Raw genomic sequence first — 21,136 nt, forward strand, 5'->3', positions numbered from 1 at the left:
CCGAACCCTTAAAAATGGGGTCTCTTCGCTACAGGGTCCGAAGCCTGAAAAATGGGGTCTCTTTGCCACAGGGTCCCAAGCCTGAAAAATGGGGTCTCTTTGCCACAGGGTCCCAAGCCTGAAAAATGGGGTCTCTTTGCCACTGGGTCCGAAGCCTGAAAAATGGGGTATCTTTGCCACAGGTTCCGAACCCTGAAAAATTAGGTATCTTTGCCACAGGGTCCCAAGCCTGAAAAATGGGGTCTCTTTGCCACAGGGTCCGAAGCCTGAAAAATGGTGTTTCTTTGATACAGAATCCCAAGCCTGAAGTAGTGCTGTAAGCTTACTTAGTTAAAGGCTAAAAGATACATTTTCTAACTTACAACATAAAATTAATATTGTGTTGGTCCATGGTGGCTGTGCCACTACCAGTTCTCAAAGAACCGGTAAACTCATCGCCTAGAGGCCACGCCCGATAGCCATGCAATAACAGCCACGGGTAAAAAATGGGGTTTCTTTGGCACAGGATCCCAAGCCTGACAAATGGGGTTTCTTTGGCACAGGATCCCAAGCCTGAAAAATGGGGTTTCTTTGGCACAGGATCCCAAGCCTGAAAAATGGGTTGTCTACGCCACAGGGTCCGAACCCTGAAAAATGGGGTCTCTTTGCTACATGGTCCGAAGCCTGAAAAATGGGGTCTCTTTGCCACAGGGTCCCAAGCCTGAAAAATGGGGTCTCTTTGCCACAGGGTCCCAAGCCTGAAAAATGGGGTCTCTTTGCCACAGGGTCCGAAGCCTGAAAAATGGGGTATCTTTGCCACAGGTTCTGAACCCTAAAAATGAGGTCTCTTTGCCACAGGGTCCTAAGCCTGAAAAATGGGGTCTCTTTGCCACAGGGTCCAAAGCCTCAAAAATGGGGTATCTTCGCCACAGGTTCCGAAGCCTGAAAAATGGGGTTTCTTTGCTACAGGATCCCAAGCCTGAAGTAGTGCTGTAAACTTACCTTGTTAAAGGCTAAAAGATACATTTTCTAACTCACAACATAAAATTAATATTGCGTTGGTCCATGGTGGCTGTGCCACTACCAGTTCTCAAAGAACCAGTAACCTCATCGCCTAGAGGCCACGCCCGATAGCCATGCAATAACAGCCACAGGTAAAAAATGGGGTTTCTTTGGCACAGGATCCCAAGCCTGAAAAATGGGGTTTCTTTGGCACAGGATCCCAAGCCTAAAAAATGGGTTGTCTACGCTACAGGGTCCGAACCCTGAAAAATGGGGTCTCTTCGCTACAGGGTCCAAAGCCTGGAAAATGGGGTCTCTTTGCCACAGGGTCCCAAGCCTGAAAAATGGGGTCTCTTTGCCACAGGGTCCGAAGCCTGAAAAATGGGGTATCTTTGCCACAGGTTCCGAACCCTGAAAAATGAGGTCTCTTTGCCACAGGGTACCGATCCTGAAAAATTGGGTCTCTTTGCCACAGGGTCCGAAGCCTGAAAAATGGGGTATCTTCGCCACAGGTTCCGAAGCCTGAAAAATGGGGTTTCTTTGCTACAGGATCCCAAGCCTGAAGTAGTGCTGTAAGCTTACTTAGTTAAAGGCTAAAAGATACATTTTCTAACTTACAACATAAAATTAATATTGCATTGGTCCATGGTGGCTGTGCCACTACCAGTTCTCAAAGAACCGGTAACCTCATCGCCCTATCGGCCACGCCCGATAGCCATGCAATAACAGCCACGGGTAAAAAATGGGGTTTCTTTGGCACAGGATCCCAAGCCTGACAAATTGGGTTTCTTTGGCAAAGGATCCCAAGCCTGAAAAATGGGTTCTCTTTGGCACAGGATCCCAAGCCTGAAAAATGGGTTGTCTACGCCACAGGGTCCGAACCCTGAAAAATGGGGTCTCTTCGCTACAGGGTCCGAAGCCTGAAAAATGGGGTCTCTTCGCTACAGGGTCCGAAGCCTGAAAAATGGGGTCTCTTTGCCACAGGGTCCCAAGCCTGAAAAATGACGTATCTTTGCCACAGGTTCCGAACCCTGAAAAATGAGGTCTCTTTGCCACAGGGTCCCGATCCTGTAAAATGGGGTCTCTTTGCCACAGGGTCCGAAGCCTCAAAAATGGAGTATCTTCGCCACAGGTTCCGAAGCCTGAAAAATGGGGTTTCTTTGCTACAGGATCCCAAGCCTGAAGTAGTGCTGTAAGCTTACTTATTTAAAGGCTAAAAGATACATTTTCTAACTTACAACATAAAATTAATATTGCATTGGTCCATGGTGGCTGTGCCACTACCAGTTCTCAAAGAACCGGTAACCTCATCGCCTAGAGGCCACGCCCGATAGCCATGCAATAACAGCCACGGGTAAAAAAATGGGGTTTCTTTGGCACAGGATCCCAAGCCTGACAAATGGTGTTTCTTTGGCACAGGATCCCAAGCCTGAAAAATGGGGGTTCTTTGGCACAGGATCCCAAGCCTGAAAAATGGTGTCTCTTTGGCACAGGATCCCAAGCCTGAAAAATGGGTTGTCTACGCCACAGGGTTCGAACCCTGAAAAATGGGGTCTCTTCGCTACATGGTCCGAAGCCTGAAAAATGGTGTCTCTTTGCCACAGGGTCCCAAGCCTGAAAAATGGTGTCTCTTTGCCACAGGGTCCCAAGCCTGAAAAATGGGGTCTCTTTGCCACAGGGTCCGAAGCCTGAAAAATGGGGTATCTTTGCCACAGGGTCCGAAGCCTGAAAAATGGGGTATCTTTGCCACAGGTTCCGAAACCTAAAAAATTAGGTCTCTTTGCCACAGGTTCCGAAACCTAAAAAATTAGGTCTCTTTGCCACAGGGTCCTAAGCCTGAAAAATGGGGTCTCTTCGCCACAGGTTCCGAATCCTGAAAAATGGGGTTTCTTTGCTACAGGATCCCAAGCCTGAAGTAGTGCTGTAAGCTTACCTTGTTAAAGGCTAAAAGATACATTTTCTAACTCACAACATAAAATTAATATTGCGTTGGTCCATGGTGGCTGTGCCACTACCAGTTCTCAAAGAACCAGTAACCTCATCGCCTAGAGGCCACGCCCGATAGCCATGCAATAACAGCCACGGGTAAAAAATGGGGTTTCTTAGGCACAGGATCCCAAGCCTGACAAATGGGGTTTCTTTGGCACAGGGTCCCAAGCCTGAAAAATGGGTTTTCTTTGGCACAGGATCCCAAGCCTGAAAAATGGGTTGTCTACGCCACAGGGTCCGAACCCTTAAAAATTGGGTCTCTTCGCTACAGGGTCCGAAGCCTGAAAAATGGGGTCTCTTTGCCACAGGGTCCCAAGCCTGAAAAATGGGGTCTCTTTGCCACAGGGTCCCAAGCCTGAAAAATGGGGTCTCTTTGCCACAGGGTCCCAAGCCTGAAAAATTGGGTCTCTTTGCCACAGGGTCCGAAGCCTGAAAAATGGGGTATCTTTGCCACAGGTTCCGAACCCTGAAAAATGAGGTATCTTTGCCACAGGGTCCCAAGCCTGAAAAATGGGGTCTCTTTGCCACAGGGTCCGAAGCCTGAAAAATGGTGTTTCTTTGATACAGAATCCCAAGCCTGAAGTAGTGCTGTAAGCTTACTTAGTTAAAGGCTAAAAGATACATTTTCTAACTTACAACATAAAATTAATATTGTGTTGGTCCATGGTGGCTGTGCCACTACCAGTTCTCAAAGAACCGGTAAACTCATCGCCTAGAGGCCACGCCCGATAGCCATGCAATAACAGCCACGGGTAAAAAATGGGGTTTCTTTGGCACAGGATCCCAAGCCTGAAAAATGGGGTTTCTTTGGCACAGGATCCCAAGCCTGAAAAATGGGTTGTCTACACCACAGGGTCCGAACCCTGAAAAATGGGGTCTCTTCGCTACATGGTCCGAACCCTGAAAAATGGGGTCTCTTCGCTACATGGTCCGAAGCCTGAAAAATGGGGTCTCTTTGCCACAGGGTACCAAGCCTGAAAAATGGGGTCTCTTTGCCACAGGGTCCGAAGCCTGAAAAATGGGGTATCTTTGCCACAGGTTCCGAACCCTAAAAATGAGGTCTCTTTGCCACAGGGTCCTAAGCCTGAAAAATGGGGTCTCTTTGCCACAGGGTCCAAAGCCTCAAAAATGGGGTATCTTCGCCACAGGTTCCGAAGCCTGAAAAATGGGGTTTCTTTGCTACAGGATCCCAAGCCTGAAGTAGTACTGTAAGCTTACCTTGTTAAAGGCTAAAAGATACATTTTCTAACTCACAACATAAAATTAATATTGCGTTGGTCCATGGTGGCTGTGCCACTACCAGTTCTCAAAGAACCAGTAACCTCATCGCCTAGAGGCCACGCCCGATAGCCATGCAATAACAGCCACAGGTAAAAAATGGGGTTTCTTTGGCACAGGATCCCAAGCCTGAAAAATGGGGTTTCTTTGGCACAGGATCCCAAGCCTAAAAAATGGGTTGTCTACGCCACAGGGTCCGAACCCTGAAAAATGGGGTCTCTTCGCTACAGGGTCCAAAGCCTGGAAAATGGGGTCTCTTTGCCACAGGGTCCCAAGCCTGAAAAATGGGGTCTCTTTGCCACAGGGTCCAAAGCCTGAAAAATGGGGTATCTTTGCCACAGGTTCCGAACCCTGAAAAATGAGGTCTCTTTGCCACAGGGTACCGATCCTGAAAAATGGGGACTCTTTGCCACAGGGTCCGAAGCCTGAAAAATGGGGTATCTTCGCCACAGGTTCAGAAGCCTGAAAAATAGGGTTTCTTTGCTACAGGATCCCAAGCCTGAAGTAGTGCTGTAAGCTTACTTAGTTAAACGCTAAAAGATACATTTTCTAACTTACAACATAAAATTAATATTGCATTGGTCCATGGTGGCTGTGCCACTACCAGTTCTCAAAGAACCGGTAACCTCATCGCCTAGAGGCCACGCCCGATAGCCATGCAATAACAGCCACGGGTAAAAAATGGGGTTTCTTTGGCACAGGATCCCAAGCCTGACAAATGGGGTTTCTTTGGCAAAGGATCCCAAGCCTGAAAAATGGGGTTTCTTTGGCACAGGATCCCAAGCCTGAAAAATGGGTTCTCTTTGGCACAGGATCCCAAGCCTGAAAAATGGGTTGTCTACGCCACAGGGTCCGAACCCTGAAAAATGGGGTCTCTTCGCTACAGGGTCCGAAGCCTGAAAAATGGGGTCTCTTCGCTACAGGGTCCGAAGCCTGAAAAATGGGGTCTCTTTGCCACAGGGTCCCAAGCCTGAAAAATGACGTATCTTTGCCACAGGTTCCGAACCCTGAAAAATGAGGTCTCTTTGCCACAGGGTCCCGATCCTGTAAAATGGGGTCTCTTTGCCACAGGGTCCCGATCCTGTAAAATGGGGTCTCTTTGCCACAGGGTCCGAAGCCTCAAAAATGGAGTATCTTCGCCACAGGTTCCGAAGCCTGAAAAATGGGGTTTCTTTGCTACAGGATCCCAAGCCTGAAGTAGTGCTGTAAGCTTACTTATTTAAAGGCTAAAAGATACATTTTCTAACTTACAACATAAAATTAATATTGCATTGGTCCATGGTGGCTGTACCACTACCAGTTCTCAAAGAACCGGTAACCTCATCGCCTAGAGGCCACGCCCGATAGCCATGCAATAACAGCCACGGGTAAAAAATGGGGTTTCTTTGGCACAGGATCCCAAGCCTGACAAATGGGGTTTCTTTGGCACAGGATCCCAAGCCTGAAAAATGGGGGTTCTTTGGCACAGGATCCCAAGCCTGAAAAATGGTGTCTCTTTGGCACAGGATCCCAAGCCTGAAAAATGGGTTGTCTACGCCACAGGGTTCGAACCCTGAAAAATTGGGTCTCTTCGCTACATGGTCCGAAGCCTGAAAAATGGTGTCTCTTTGCCACAGGGTCCCAAGCCTGAAAAATGGGGTCTCTTTGCCACAGGGTCCGAAGCCTGAAAAATGGGGTATCTTTGCCACAGGTTCCGAAACCTAAAAAATTAGGTCTCTTTGCCACAGGGTCCTAAGCCTGAAAAATGGGGTCTCTTTGCCACAGGGTCCAAAGCCTCAAAAATGGGGTATCTTCGCCACAGGTTCCGAATCCTGAAAAATGGGGTTTCTTTGCTACAGGATCCCAAGCCTGAAGTAGTGCTGTAAGCTTACCTTGTTAAAGGCTAAAATATACATTTTCTAACTCACAACATAAAATTAATATTGCGTTGGTCCATGGTGGCTGTGCCACTACCAGTTCTCAAAGAACCAGTAACCTCATCGCCTAGAGGCCACGCCCGATAGCCATGCAATAACAGCCACAGGTAAAAAATGGGGTTTCTTTGGCACAGGATCCCAAGCCTGAAAAATGGGGTTTCTTTGGCACAGGATCCCAAGCCTAAAAAATGGGTTGTCTACGCCACAGGGTCCGAACCCTGAAAAATTGGGTCTCTTCGCTACAGGGTCCAAAGCCTGGAAAATGGGGTCTCTTTGCCACAGGGTCCCAAGCCTGAAAAATGGGGTCTCTTTGCCACAGGGTCCGAAGCCTGAAAAATGGGGTATCTTTGCCACAGGTTCCGAACCCTGAAAAATGAGGTCTCTTTGCCACAGGGTACCGATCCTGAAAAATGGGGACTCTTTGCCACAGGGTCCCAAGCCTGAAAAATGGGGTATCTTCGCCACAGGTTCCGAAGCCTGAAAAATAGGGTTTCTTTGCTACAGGATCCCAAGCCTGAAGTAGTGCTGTAAGCTTACTTAGTTAAAGGCTAAAAGATACATTTTCTAACTTACAACATAAAATGAATATTGCGTTGGTCCATGGTGGCTGTGCCACTACCAGTTCTCAAAGAACCGGTAACCTCATCGCCTAGAGGCCACGCCCGATAGCCATGCAATAACAGCCACGGGTAAAAAATGGGGTTTCTTAGGCACAGGATCCCAAGCCTGACAAATGGGGTTTCTTTGGCACAGGGTCCCAAGCCTGAAAAATGGGGTTTCTTTGGCACAGGATCCCAAGCCTGAAAAATGGGTTGTCTACGCCACAGGCTCCGAACCCTTAAAAATGGGGTCTCTTCGCTACAGGGTCCGAAGCCTGAAAAATGGGGTCTCTTTGCCACAGGGTCCCAAGCCTGAAAAATGGGGTCTCTTTGCCACAGGGTCCCAAGCCTGAAAAATGGGGTCTCTTTGCCACAGGGTCCGAAGCCTGAAAAATGGGGTATCTTTGCCACAGGTTCCGAACCCTGAAAAATTAGGTATCTTTGCCACAGGGTCCCAAGCCTGAAAAATGGGGTCTCTTTGCCACAGGGTCCGAAGCCTGAAAAATGGTGTTTCTTTGATACAGAATCCCAAGCCTGAAGTAGTGCTGTAAGCTTACTTAGTTAAAGGCTAAAAGATACATTTTCTAACTTACAACATAAAATTAATATTGTGTTGGTCCATGGTGGCTGTGCCACTACCAGTTCTCAAAGAACCGGTAAACTCATCGCCTAGAGGCCACGCCCGATAGCCATGCAATAACAGCCACGGGTAAAAAATGGGGTTTCTTTGGCACAGGATCCCAAGCCTGACAAATGGGGTTTCTTTGGCACAGGATCCCAAGCCTGAAAAATGGGGTTTCTTTGGCACAGGATCCCAAGCCTGAAAAATGGGTTGTCTACGCCACAGGGTCCGAACCCTGAAAAATGGGGTCTCTTTGCTACATGGTCCGAAGCCTGAAAAATGGGGTCTCTTTGCCACAGGGTCCCAAGCCTGAAAAATGGGGTCTCTTTGCCACAGGGTCCCAAGCCTGAAAAATGGGGTCTCTTTGCCACAGGGTCCGAAGCCTGAAAAATGGGGTATCTTTGCCACAGGTTCTGAACCCTAAAAATGAGGTCTCTTTGCCACAGGGTCCTAAGCCTGAAAAATGGGGTCTCTTTGCCACAGGGTCCAAAGCCTCAAAAATGGGGTATCTTCGCCACAGGTTCCGAAGCCTGAAAAATGGGGTTTCTTTGCTACAGGATCCCAAGCCTGAAGTAGTGCTGTAAACTTACCTTGTTAAAGGCTAAAAGATACATTTTCTAACTCACAACATAAAATTAATATTGCGTTGGTCCATGGTGGCTGTGCCACTACCAGTTCTCAAAGAACCAGTAACCTCATCGCCTAGAGGCCACGCCCGATAGCCATGCAATAACAGCCACAGGTAAAAAATGGGGTTTCTTTGGCACAGGATCCCAAGCCTGAAAAATGGGGTTTCTTTGGCACAGGATCCCAAGCCTAAAAAATGGGTTGTCTACGCCACAGGGTCCGAACCCTGAAAAATGGGGTCTCTTCGCTACAGGGTCCAAAGCCTGGAAAATGGGGTCTCTTTGCCACAGGGTCCCAAGCCTGAAAAATGGGGTCTCTTTGCCACAGGGTCCGAAGCCTGAAAAATGGGGTATCTTTGCCACAGGTTCCGAACCCTGAAAAATGAGGTCTCTTTGCCACAGGGTACCGATCCTGAAAAATTGGGTCTCTTTGCCACAGGGTCCGAAGCCTGAAAAATGGGGTATCTTCGCCACAGGTTCCGAAGCCTGAAAAATGGGGTTTCTTTGCTACAGGATCCCAAGCCTGAAGTAGTGCTGTAAGCTTACTTAGTTAAAGGCTAAAAGATACATTTTCTAACTTACAACATAAAATTAATATTGCGTTGGTCCATGGTGGCTGTGCCACTACCAGTTCTCAAAGAACCGGTAACCTCATCGCCTAGAGGCCACGCCCGATAGCCATGCAATAACAACCACAGGTAAAAAATGGGGTTTCTTTGGCACAGGATCCCAAGCCTGAAAAATGGGGTTTCTTTGGCACAGGATCCCAAGCCTAAAAAATGGGGTCTCTTTGGCACAGGATCCCAAGCCTGAAAAATGGGTTGTCTACGCCACAGGGTCCGAACCCTGAAAAATGGGGTCTCTTCGCTACAGGGTCCAAAGCCTGGAAAATGGGGTCTCTTTGCCACAGGGTCCCAAGCCTGAAAAATGGGGTCTTTGCCACAGGGTCCGAAGCCTGAAAAATGGGGTATCTTTGCCACAGGTTCCGAACCCTGAAAAATGAGGTCTCTTTGCCACAGGGTACCGATCCTGAAAAATGGGGACTCTTTGCCACAGGGTCCGAAGCCTGAAAAATGGGGTATCTTCGCCACAGGTTCCGAAGCCTGAAAAATAGGGTTTCTTTGCTACAGGATCCCAAGCCTGAAGTAGTGCTGTAGGCTTACTTAGTTAAAGGCTAAAAGATACATTTTCTAACTTACAACATAAAATTAATATTGCGTTGGTCCATGGTGGCTGTGCCACTACCAGTTCTCAAAGAACCGGTAAACTCATCGCCTAGAGGCCATGCCCGATAGCCATGCAATAACAGCCACGGGTAAAAAATGGGGTTTCTTTGGCACAGGATCCCAAGCCTGACAAATGGGGTTTCTTTGGCACAGGATCCTAAGCCTGAAAAATGGGGTTTCTTTGGCACAGGATCCCAAGCCTGAAAAATTGGGTCTCTTTGGCACAGGATCCTAAGCCTGAAAAATTGGGTCTCTTTGGCACAGGATCCTAAGCCTGAAAAATGGGTTGTCTACGCCACAGGGTCCGAACCCTGAAAAATGGGGTCTCTTCGCTACAGGGTCCGAAGCCTGAAAAATGGGGTCTCTTCGCTACAGGGTCCGAAGCCTGAAAAATGGGGTCTCTTTGCCACAGGGTCCTAAGCCTGAAAAATGGGGTCTCTTTGCAACAGGGTCCGAAGCCTGAAAAATGGGGTATCTTTGCCACAGGTTCCGAACCCTGAAAAATGAGGTCTCTTTGCCACAGGGTCCCAAGCCTGAAAAAATGGGTCTCTTTGCCACAGGGTCCCAAGCCTGAAAAATTGGGTCTCTTTGCCACAGGGTCCGAAGCCTGAAAAATGGGGTATCTTCGCCACAGGTTCCGAAGCCTGAAAAATGGGGTTTCTTTGCTACAGGATCCCAAGCCTGAAGTAGTGCTGTAAGCTTACCTAGTTAAAGGCTAACAGATACATTTTCTAACTTACAACATAAAATTAATATTGCGTTGGTCCATGGTGGCTGTGCCACGACCAGTTCTCAGAGAACCGGTAATCTCATCGCCTAGAGGCCACGCCCGATAGCCATGCAATAACAGCCACGGGTAAAAAAATGGGGTTTCTTTGGCACAGGATCCCAAGCCTGAAAAATGGGGTTTCTTTGGCACAGGATCCCAAGCCTACAAAATGGGGTCTCTTTGGCACAGGATCCCAAGCCTGAAAAATGGGTTGTCTACGCCACAGGGTCCGAACCCTGAAAAATGGGGTCTCTTCTCTACAGGGTCCGAAGCCTGGAAAATGGGGTCTCTTTGCCACAGGGTCCCAAGTCTGAAAAATGGTGTCTCTTTGCCTTAGGGTTCGAAGCCTTAAAATGGGGTATTTTTGCCACAGGTCCCGAACCCTGAAAAATGAGGTCTCTTTGCCACAGGGTCCAAAGCCTCAAAAATGGGGTATCTTCGCTACAGGATCCCAAGCCTGAAGTAGTGCTGTAAGCTTACCTTGTTAAAGGCTAAAGGATACATTTTCTAACTTACAACATAAAATTAGTATTGCGTTGGTCCATGGTGGCTGTGCCACTACCAGTTCTCAAAGAACCGGTAACCTCATCGCCTAGAGGCCACGCCCGATAGCCATGCAATAACAGCCACGGGTAAAAAATGGGGTTTCTTTGGCACAGGATCCCAAGCCTGACAAATGGGGTTTCTGTGGCACAGGATCCCAAGCCTGAAAAATGGGTTTTCTTTGGCACAGGATCCCAAGCCTGAAAAATGGGGTCTCTTTGGCACAGGGTCCCAAGCCTGAAAAATGGGTTGTCTACGTCACAGGGTCCGGACCCTGAAAAATGGGGTCTCTTCACTACAGGGTCCGAAGCCTGAAAAATGGGGTCTCTTTGCCACAGGGTCCCAAGCCTGAAAAATGGGGTCTCTTTGCCACAGGTTTCCGAACCCTGAAAAATGAGGTCTCTTTGCCACAGGGTCCCAAGGCTGAAAAATGGGGTCTCTTTGGCACAGGATCCCAAGCCTGAAAAATAGGTTTTTTATGCCACAGGGTCCGAACCCTGAAAAATGGGGTCTCTTCGCTACAGGGTCCGAAGCCTGAAAAATGGGTTTTCTTTGCTACAGGATCACAAGCCTGAAGTAGTGCTGTAAGCTTACCTTGTTAAAGGCTAAAGGATACATTTTCTAACTTACAACATAAAATTAATATTGCGTTGGTCCATGGTGGCTGTGCCACTACCAGTTCTCAAAGAACCGGTAACCTCATCGCCTAGAGGCCACGCCCGATAGCCATGCAATAATAGCCACGGGTAAAAAATGGGGTTTCTTTGGCACAGGATCCCAAGCCTGACAAATGGGGTTTCTTTGGCACAGGATCCCAAGCCTGAAAAATGGGGGTTCTTTGGCACAGGATCCCAAGCCTGAAAAATGGTGTCTCTTTGGCACAGGATCTCAAGCCTGAAAAATGGGTTGTCTACGCCACAGGGTCCGAACCCTGAAAAATGGGGTCTCTTCGCTACAGGGTCCAACGCCTGGAAAATGGGGTCTCTTTGCCACAGGGTCCCAAGCCTGAAAAATGGGGTATCTTTGCCACAGGTTCCGAACCCTGAAAAATGAGGTCTCTTTGCCACAGGGTACCGATCCTGAAAAATGGGGACTCTTTGCCACAGGGTCCCAAGCCTGAAAAATGGGGTATCTTCGCCACAGGTTCCGAAGCCTGAAAAATAGGGTTTCTTTGCTACAGGATCCCAAGCCTGAAGTAGTGCTGTAAGCTTACTTAGTTAAAGGCTAAAAGATACATTTTCTAACTTACAACATAAAATGAATATTGCGTTGGTCCATGGTGGCTGTGCAACTACCAGTTCTCAAAGAACCGGTAACCTCATCGCCTAGAGGCCACGCCCGATAGCCATGCAATAACAGCCACGGGTAAAAAATGGGGTTTCTTAGGCACAGGATCCCAAGCCTGACAAATGGGGTTTCTTTGGCACAGGGTCCCAAGCCTGACAAATGGGGTTTCTTTGGCACAGGGTCCCAAGCCTGACAAATGGGGTTTCTTTGGCACAGGGTCCCAAGCCTGAAAAATGGGGTTTCTTTGGCACAGGATCCCAAGCCTGAAAAATGGGTTGTCTACGCCAAAGGGTCCGAACCCTTAAAAATGGGGTCTCTTCGCTACAGGGTCCGAAGCCTGAAAAATGGGGTCTCTTTGCCACAGGGTCCCAAGCCTGAAAAATGGGGTCTCTTTGCCACAGGGTCCCAAGCCTGAAAAATGGGGTCTCTTTGCCACAGGGTCCGACGCCTGAAAAATGGGGTATCTTTGCCACAGGTTCCGAACCCTGAAAAATGAGGTATCTTTGCCACAGGGTCCCAAGCCTGAAAAATGGGGTCTCTTTGCCACAGGGTCCGCAGCCTGAAAAATGGTGTTTCTTTGATACAGGATCCCAAGCCTGAAGTAGTGCTGTAAGCTTACTTAGTTAAAGGCTAAAAGATACATTTTCTAACTTACAACATAAAATTAATATTATGTTGGTCCATGGTGGCTGTGCCACTACCAGTTCTCAAAGAACCGGTAAACTCATCGCCTAGAGGCCACGCCCGATAGCCATGCAATAACAGCCACGGGTAAAAAATGGGGTTTCTTTGGCACAGGATCCCAAGCCTGACAAATGGGGTTTCTTTGGCACAGGATCCCAAGCCTGAAAAATGGGGTTTCTTTGGCACAGGATCCCAAGCCTGAAAAATGGTGTCTCTTTGGCACAGGATCCCAAGCCTGAAAAATGGGTTGTCTACGCCACAGGGTCCGAACCCTGAAAAATGGGGTCTCTTCGCTACATGGTCCGAAGCCTGAAAAATGGGGTCTCTTTGCCACAGGGTCCCAAGCCTGAAAAATGGGGTCTCTTTGCCACAGGGTCCGAAGCCTGAAAAATGGGGTATCTTTGCCACAGGTTCCGAACCCTAAAAATGAGGTCTCTTTGCCACAGGGTCCTAAGCCTGAAAAATGGGGTCTCTTTGCCACAGGGTCCAAAGCCTCAAAAATGGGGTATCTTCGCCACAGGTTCCGAAGCCTGGAAAATGGGGTCTCTTTGCCACAGGGTCCCAAGTCTGAAAAATGGTGTCTCTTTGCCTTAGGGTTCGAAGCCTTAAAATGGGGTATTTTTGCCACAGGTCCCGAACCCTGAAAAATGAGGTCTCTTTGCCACAGGGTCCAAAGCCTCAAAAATGGGGTATCTTCGCTACAGGATCCCAAGCCTGAAGTAGTGCTGTAAGCTTACCTTGTTAAAGGCTAAAGGATACATTTTCTAACTTACAACATAAAATTAGTATTGCGTTGGTCCATGGTGGCTGTGCCACTACCAGTTCTCAAAGAACCGGTAACCTCATCGCCTAGAGGCCACGCCCGATAGCCATGCAATAACAGCCACGGGTAAAAAATGGGGTTTCTTTGGCACAGGATCCCAAGCCTGACAAATGGGGTTTCTGTGGCACAGGATCCCAAGCCTGAAAAATGGGTTTTCTTTGGCACAGGATCCCAAGCCTGAAAAATGGGGTCTCTTTGGCACAGGGTCCCAAGCCTGAAAAATGGGTTGTCTACGTCACAGGGTCCGGACCCTGAAAAATGGGGTCTCTTCACTACAGGGTCCGAAGCCTGAAAAATGGGGTCTCTTTGCCACAGGGTCCCAAGCCTGAAAAATGGGGTCTCTTTGCCACAGGTTTCCGAACCCTGAAAAATGAGGTCTCTTTGCCACAGGGTCCCAAGACTGAAAAATGGGGTCTCTTTGGCACAGGATCCCAAGCCTGAAAAATAGGTTTTTTATGCCACAGGGTCCGAACCCTGAAAAATGGGGTCTCTTCGCTACAGGGTCCGAAGCCTGAAAAATGGGTTTTCTTTGCTACAGGATCACAAGCCTGAAGTAGTGCTGTAAGCTTACCTTGTTAAAGGCTAAAGGATACATTTTCTAACTTACAACATAAAATTAATATTGCGTTGGTCCATGGTGGCTGTGCCACTACCAGTTCTCAAAGAACCGGTAACCTCATCGCCTAGAGGCCACGCCCGATAGCCATGCAATAATAGCCACGGGTAAAAAATGGGGTTTCTTTGGCACAGGATCCCAAGCCTGACAAATGGGGTTTCTTTGGCACAGGATCCCAAGCCTGAAAAATGGGGGTTCTTTGGCACAGGATCCCAAGCCTGAAAAATGGTGTCTCTTTGGCACAGGATCTCAAGCCTGAAAAATGGGTTGTCTACGCCACAGGGTCCGAACCCTGAAAAATGGGGTCTCTTCGCTACAGGGTCCAACGCCTGGAAAATGGGGTCTCTTTGCCACAGGGTCCCAAGCCTGAAAAATGGGGTATCTTTGCCACAGGTTCCGAACCCTGAAAAATGAGGTCTCTTTGCCACAGGGTACCGATCCTGAAAAATGGGGACTCTTTGCCACAGGGTCCCAAGCCTGAAAAATGGGGTATCTTCGCCACAGGTTCCGAAGCCTGAAAAATAGGGTTTCTTTGCTACAGGATCCCAAGCCTGAAGTAGTGCTGTAAGCTTACTTAGTTAAAGGCTAAAAGATACATTTTCTAACTTACAACATAAAATGAATATTGCGTTGGTCCATGGTGGCTGTGCAACTACCAGTTCTCAAAGAACCGGTAACCTCATCGCCTAGAGGCCACGCCCGATAGCCATGCAATAACAGCCACGGGTAAAAAATGGGGTTTCTTAGGCACAGGATCCCAAGCCTGACAAATGGGGTTTCTTTGGCACAGGGTCCCAAGCCTGACAAATGGGGTTTCTTTGGCACAGGGTCCCAAGCCTGACAAATGGGGTTTCTTTGGCACAGGGTCCCAAGCCTGAAAAATGGGGTTTCTTTGGCACAGGATCCCAAGCCTGAAAAATGGGTTGTCTACGCCAAAGGGTCCGAACCCTTAAAAATGGGGTCTCTTCGCTACAGGGTCCGAAGCCTGAAAAATGGGGTCTCTTTGCCACAGGGTCCCAAGCCTGAAAAATGGGGTCTCTTTGCCACAGGGTCCCAAGCCTGAAAAATGGGGTCTCTTTGCCACAGGGTCCGACGCCTGAAAAATGGGGTATCTTTGCCACAGGTTCCGAACCCTGAAAAATGAGGTATCTTTGCCACAGGGTCCCAAGCCTGAAAAATGGGGTCTCTTTGCCACAGGGTCCGCAGCCTGAAAAATGGTGTTTCTTTGATACAGGATCCCAAGCCTGAAGTAGTGCTGTAAGCTTACTTAGTTAAAGGCTAAAAGATACATTTTCTAACTTACAACATAAAATTAATATTATGTTGGTCCATGGTGGCTGTGCCACTACCAGTTCTCAAAGAACCGGTAAACTCATCGCCTAGAGGCCACGCCCGATAGCCATGCAATAACAGCCACGGGTAAAAAATGGGGTTTCTTTGGCACAGGATCCCAAGCCTGACAAATGGGGTTTCTTTGGCACAGGATCCCAAGCCAGAAAAATGGGGTTTCTTTGGCACAGGATCCCAAGCCTGAAAAATGGTGTCTCTTTGGCACAGGATCCCAAGCCTGAAAAATGGGTTGTCTACGCCACAGGGTCCGAACCCTGAAAAATGGGGTCTCTTCGCTACATGGTCCGAAGCCTGAAAAATGGGGTCTCTTTGCCACAGGGTCCCAAGCCTGAAAAATGGGGTCTCTTTGCCACAGGGTCCGAAGCCTGAAAAATGGGGTATCTTTGCCACAGGTTCCGAACCCTAAAAATGAGGTCTCTTTGCCACATGGTCCTAAGCCTGAAAAATGGGGTCTCTTTGCCACAGGGTCCAAAGCCTCAAAAATGGGGTATCTTCGCCACAGGTTCCGAAGCCTGAAAAATGGGGTTTCTTTGCTACAGGATCCCAAGCCTGAAGTAGTGCTGTAAGCTTACCTTGTTAAAGGCTAAAAGATACATTTTCTAACTCACAACATAAAATTAATATTGCGTTGGTCCATGGTGGCTGTGCCACTACCAGTTCTCAAAGAACCAGTAACCTCATCGCCTAGAGGCCACGCCCGATAGCCATGCAATAACAGCCACAGGTAAAAAATGGGGTTTCTTTGGCACAGGATCCCAAGCCTGAAAAGTGGGGTTTCTTTGGCACAGGATCCCAAGCCTAAAAAATGGGTTGTCTACGCCACAGGGTCCGAACCCTGAAAAATGGGGTCTCTTCGCTACAGGGTCCGAAGCCTGGAAAATGGGGTCTCTTTGCCACAGGGTCCCAAGCCTGAAAAATGAGGACTCTTTGCCACAGGGTCCGAAGCCTGAAAAATGGGGTATCTTCGCCACAGGTTCAGAAGCCTGAAAAATAGGGTTTCTTTGCTACAGGATCCCAAGCCTGAAGTAGTGCTGTAAGCTTACTTAGTTAAAGGCTAAAAGATACATTTTCTAACTTACAACATAAAATTAATATTGCGTTGGTCCATGGTGGCTGTGCCACTACCAGTTCTCAAAGAACCGGTAACCTCATCGCCTAGAGGCCACGCCCGATAGCCATGCAATAACAACCACAGGTAAAAAATGGGGTTTCTTTGGCACAGGATCCCAAGCCTGAAAAATGGGGTTTCTTTGGCACAGGATCCCAAGCCTAAAAAATGGGGTCTCTTTGGCACAGGATCCCAAGCCAGTAAAATGGGTTGTCTACGCCACAGGGTCCGAACCCTGAAAAATGGGGTCTCTTCGCTACAGGGTCCAAAGCCTGGAAAATGGGGTCTCTTTGCCACAGGGTCCCAAGCCTGAAAAATGGGGTCTCTTTGCCACAGGGTCCGAAGCCTGAAAAATGGGGTATCTTTGCCACAGGTTCCGAACCCTGAAAAATTAGGTCTCTTTGCCACAGGGTACCGATCCTGAAAAATGGGGACTCTTTGCCACAGGGTCCGAAGCCTGAAAAATGGGGTATCTTCGCCACAGGTTCCGAAGCCTGAAAAATAGGGTTTCTTTGCTACAGGATCCCAAGCCTGAAGTAGTGCTGTAGGCTTACTTAGTTAAAGGCTAAAAGATACATTTTCTAACTTACAACATAAAATTAATATTGCGTTGGTCCATGGTGGCTGTGCCACTACCAGTTCTCAAAGAACCGGTAAACTCATCGCCTAGAGGCCATGCCCGATAGCCATGCAATAACAGCCACGGGTAAAAAATGGGGTTTCTTTGGCACAGGATCCCAAGCCTGACAAATGGGGTTTCTTTGGCACAGGATCCTAAGCCTGAAAAATGGGGTTTCTTTGGCACAGGATCCCAAGCCTGAAAAATTGGGTCTCTTTGGCACAGGATCCTAAGCCTGAAAAATGGGTTGTCTACGCCACAGGGTCCGAACCCTGAAAAATGGGGTCTCTTCGCTACAGGGTCCGAAGCCTGAAAAATGGGGTCTCTTTGCCACAGGGTCCTAAGCCTGAAAAATGGGGTCTCTTTGCAACAGGGTCCGAAGCCTGAAAAATGGGGTCTCTTTGCAACAGGGTCCGAAGCCTGAAAAATGGGGTATCTTTGCAACAGGGTCCGAAGCCTGAAAAATGGGGTATCTTTGCAACAGGGTCCGAAGCCTGAAAAATGGGGTATCTTTGCCACAGGTTCCGAACCCTGAAAAATGAGGTCTCTTTGCCACAGGGTCCCAAGCCTGAAAAATTGGGTCTCTTTGCCACAGGGTCCGAAGCCTGAAAAATGGGGTATCTTCGCCACAGGTTCCGAAGCCTGAAAAATGGGGTTTCTTTGCTACAGGATCCCAAGCCTGAAGTAGTGCTGTAAGCTTACTTAGTTAAAGGCTAAAAGATACATTTTCTAACTTACAACATAAAATTAATATTGCGTTGGTCCATGGTGGCTGTGCCACGACCAGTTCTCAAAGAACCGGTAATCTCATCGCCTAGAGGCCACGCCCGATAGCCATGCAATAACAGCCACGGGTAAAAAAATGGGGTTTCTTTGGCACAGGATCCCAAGCCTGAAAAATGGGGTTTCTTTGGCACAGGATCCCAAGCCTACAAAATGGGGTCTCTTTGGCACAGGATCCCAAGCCTGAAAAATGGGTTGTCTACGCCACAGGGTCCGAACCCTGAAAAATGGGGTCTCTTCTCTACAGGGTCCGAAGCCTGGAAAATGGGGTCTCTTTGCCACAGGGTCCCAAGTCTGAAAAATGGTGTCTCTTTGCCTTAGGGTTCGAAGCCTTAAAATGGGGTATTTTTGCCACAGGTCCCGAACCCTGAAAAATGAGGTCTCTTTGCCACAGGGTCCAAAGCCTCAAAAATGGGGTATCTTCGCTACAGGATCCCAAGCCTGAAGTAGTGCTGTAAGCTTACCTTGTTAAAGGCTAAAGGATACATTTTCTAACTTACAACATAAAATTAGTATTGCGTTGGTCCATGGTGGCTGTGCCACTACCAGTTCTCAAAGAACCGGTAACCTCATCGCCTAGAGGCCACGCCCGATAGCCAGGCAATAACAGCCACGGGTAAAAAATGGGGTTTCTTTGGCACAGGATCCCAAGCCTGACAAATGGGGTTTCTGTGGCACAGGATCCCAAGCCTGAAAAATGGGTTTTCTTTGGCACAGGATCCCAAGCCTGAAAAATGGGGTCTCTTTGGCACAGGGTCCCAAGCCTGAAAAATGGGTTGTCTACGCCAAAGGGTCCGAACCCTTAAAAATGGGGTCTCTTCGCTACAGGGTCCGAAGCCTGAAAAATGGGGTCTCTTTGCCACAGGGTCCCAAGCCTGAAAAATGGGGTCTCTTTGCCACAGGGTCCCAAGCCTGAAAAATGGGGTCTCTTTGCCACAGGGTCCGACGCCTGAAAAATGGGGTATCTTTGCCACAGGTTCCGAACCCTGAAAAATGAGGTATCTTTGCCACAGGGTCCCAAGCCTGAAAAATGGGGTCTCTTTGCCACAGGGTCCGCAGCCTGAAAAATGGTGTTTCTTTGATACAGGATCCCAAGCCTGAAGTAGTGCTGTAAGCTTACTTAGTTAAAGGCTAAAAGATACATTTTCTAACTTACAACATAAAATTAATATTGCGTTGGTCCATGGTGGCTGTGCCACTACCAGTTCTCAAAGAACCGGTAAACTCATCGCCTAGAGGCCACGCCCGATAGCCATGCAATAACAGCCACGGGTAAAAAATGGGGTTTCTTTGGCACAGGATCCCAAGCCTGACAAATGGGGTTTCTTTGGCACAGGATCCCAAGCCTGAAAAATGGGGTTTCTTTGGCACAGGATCCCAAGCCTGAAAAATGGTGTCTCTTTGGCACAGGATCCCAAGCCTGAAAAATGGGTTGTCTACGCCACAGGGTCCGAACCCTGAAAAATGGGGTCTCTTCGCTACATGGTCCGAAGCCTGAAAAATGGGGTCTCTTTGCCACAGGGTCCCAAGCCTGAAAAATGGGGTCTCTTTGCCACAGGGTCCGAAGCCTGAAAAATGGGGTATCTTTGCCACAGGTTCCGAACCCTAAAAATGAGGTCTCTTTGCCACAGGGTCCTAAGCCTGAAAAATGGGGTCTCTTTGCCACAGGGTCCAAAGCCTCAAAAATGGGGTATCTTCGCCACAGGTTCCGAAGCCTGAAAAATGGGGTTTCTTTGCTACAGGATCCCAAGCCTGAAGTAGTGCTGTAAGCTTACCTTGTTAAAGGCTAAAAGATACATTTTCTAACTCACAACATAAAATTAATATTGCGTTGGTCCATGGTGGCTGTGCCACTACCAGTTCTCAAAGAACCAGTAACCTCATCGCCTAGAGGCCACGCCCGATAGCCATGCAATAACAGCCACAGGTAAAAAATGGGGTTTCTTTGGCACAGGATCCCAAGCCTGAAAAATGGGGTTTCTTTGGCACAGGATCCCAAGCCTAAAAAATGGGTTGTCTACGCCACAGGGTCCGAACCCTGAAAAATGGGGTCTCTTCGCTACAGGGTCCGAAGCCTGGAAAATGGGGTCTCTTTGCCACAGGGTCCCAAGCCTGAAAAATGAGGTCTCTTTGCCACAGGGTCCCAAGCCTGAAAAATGAGGACTCTTTGCCACAGGGTCCGAAGCCTGAAAAATGGGGTATCTTCGCCACAGGTTCAGAAGCCTGAAAAATAGGGTTTCTTTGCTACAGGATCCCAAGCCTGAAGTAGTGCTGTAAGCTTACTTAGTTAAAGGCTAAAAGATACATTTTCTAACTTACAACATAAAATTAATATTGCGTTGGTCCATGGTGGCTGTGCCACTGCCAGTTCTCAAAGAACCGGTAACCTCATCGCCTAGAGGCCACGCCCGATAGCCATGCAATAACAACCACAGGTAAAAAATGGGGTTTCTTTGGCACAGGATCCCAAGCCTGAAAAATGGGGTTTCTTTGGCACAGGATCCCAAGCCTAAAAAATGGGGTCTCTTTGGCACAGGATCCCAAGCCTGAAAAATGGGTTGTCTACGCCACAGGGTCCGAACCCTGAAAAATGAAGTCTCTTTGCTACAGGGTCCAAAGCCTGGAAAATGGGGTCTCTTTGCCACAGGGTCCCAAGCTTGAAAAATGGGGTCTCTTTGCCACAGGGTCCGAAGCCTGAAAAATGGGGTATCTTTGCCACAGGTTCCGAACCCTGAAAAATGAGGTCTCTTTGCCACAGGGTACCGATCCTGAAAAATGGGGACTCTTTGCCACAGGGTCCGAAGCCTGAAAAATGGGGTATCTTCGCCACAGGTTCAGAAGCCTGAAAAATAGGGTTTCTTTGCTACAGGATCCCAAGCCTGAAGTAGTGCTGTAAGCTTACTTAGTTAAAGGCTAAAAGATACATTTTCTAACTTACAACATAAAATTAATATTGCGTTGGTCCATGGTGGCTGTGCCACTACCAGTTCTCAAAGAACCGGTAACCTCATCGCCTAGAGGCCACGCCCGATAGCCATGCAATAACAACCACAGGTAAAAAATGGGGTTTCTTTGGCACAGGATCCCAAGCCTGAAAAATGGGGTTTCTTTGGCACAGGATCCCAAGCCTAAAAAATGGGGTCTCTTTGGCACAGGATCCCAAGCCTGAAAAATGGGTTGTCTACGCCACAGGGTCCGAACCCTGAAAAATGGGGTCCCTTCGCTACAGGGTCCAAAGCCTGAAAAATGGGGTCTCTTTGCCACAGGGTCCGAAGCCTGAAAAATGGGGTATCTTTGCCACAGGTTCCGAACCCTGA

This window comes from Pseudophryne corroboree, chromosome 5, assembly GCF_028390025.1.
Source record: "Pseudophryne corroboree isolate aPseCor3 chromosome 5, aPseCor3.hap2, whole genome shotgun sequence".
Lineage (NCBI taxonomy): Eukaryota > Metazoa > Chordata > Amphibia > Anura > Myobatrachidae > Pseudophryne > Pseudophryne corroboree.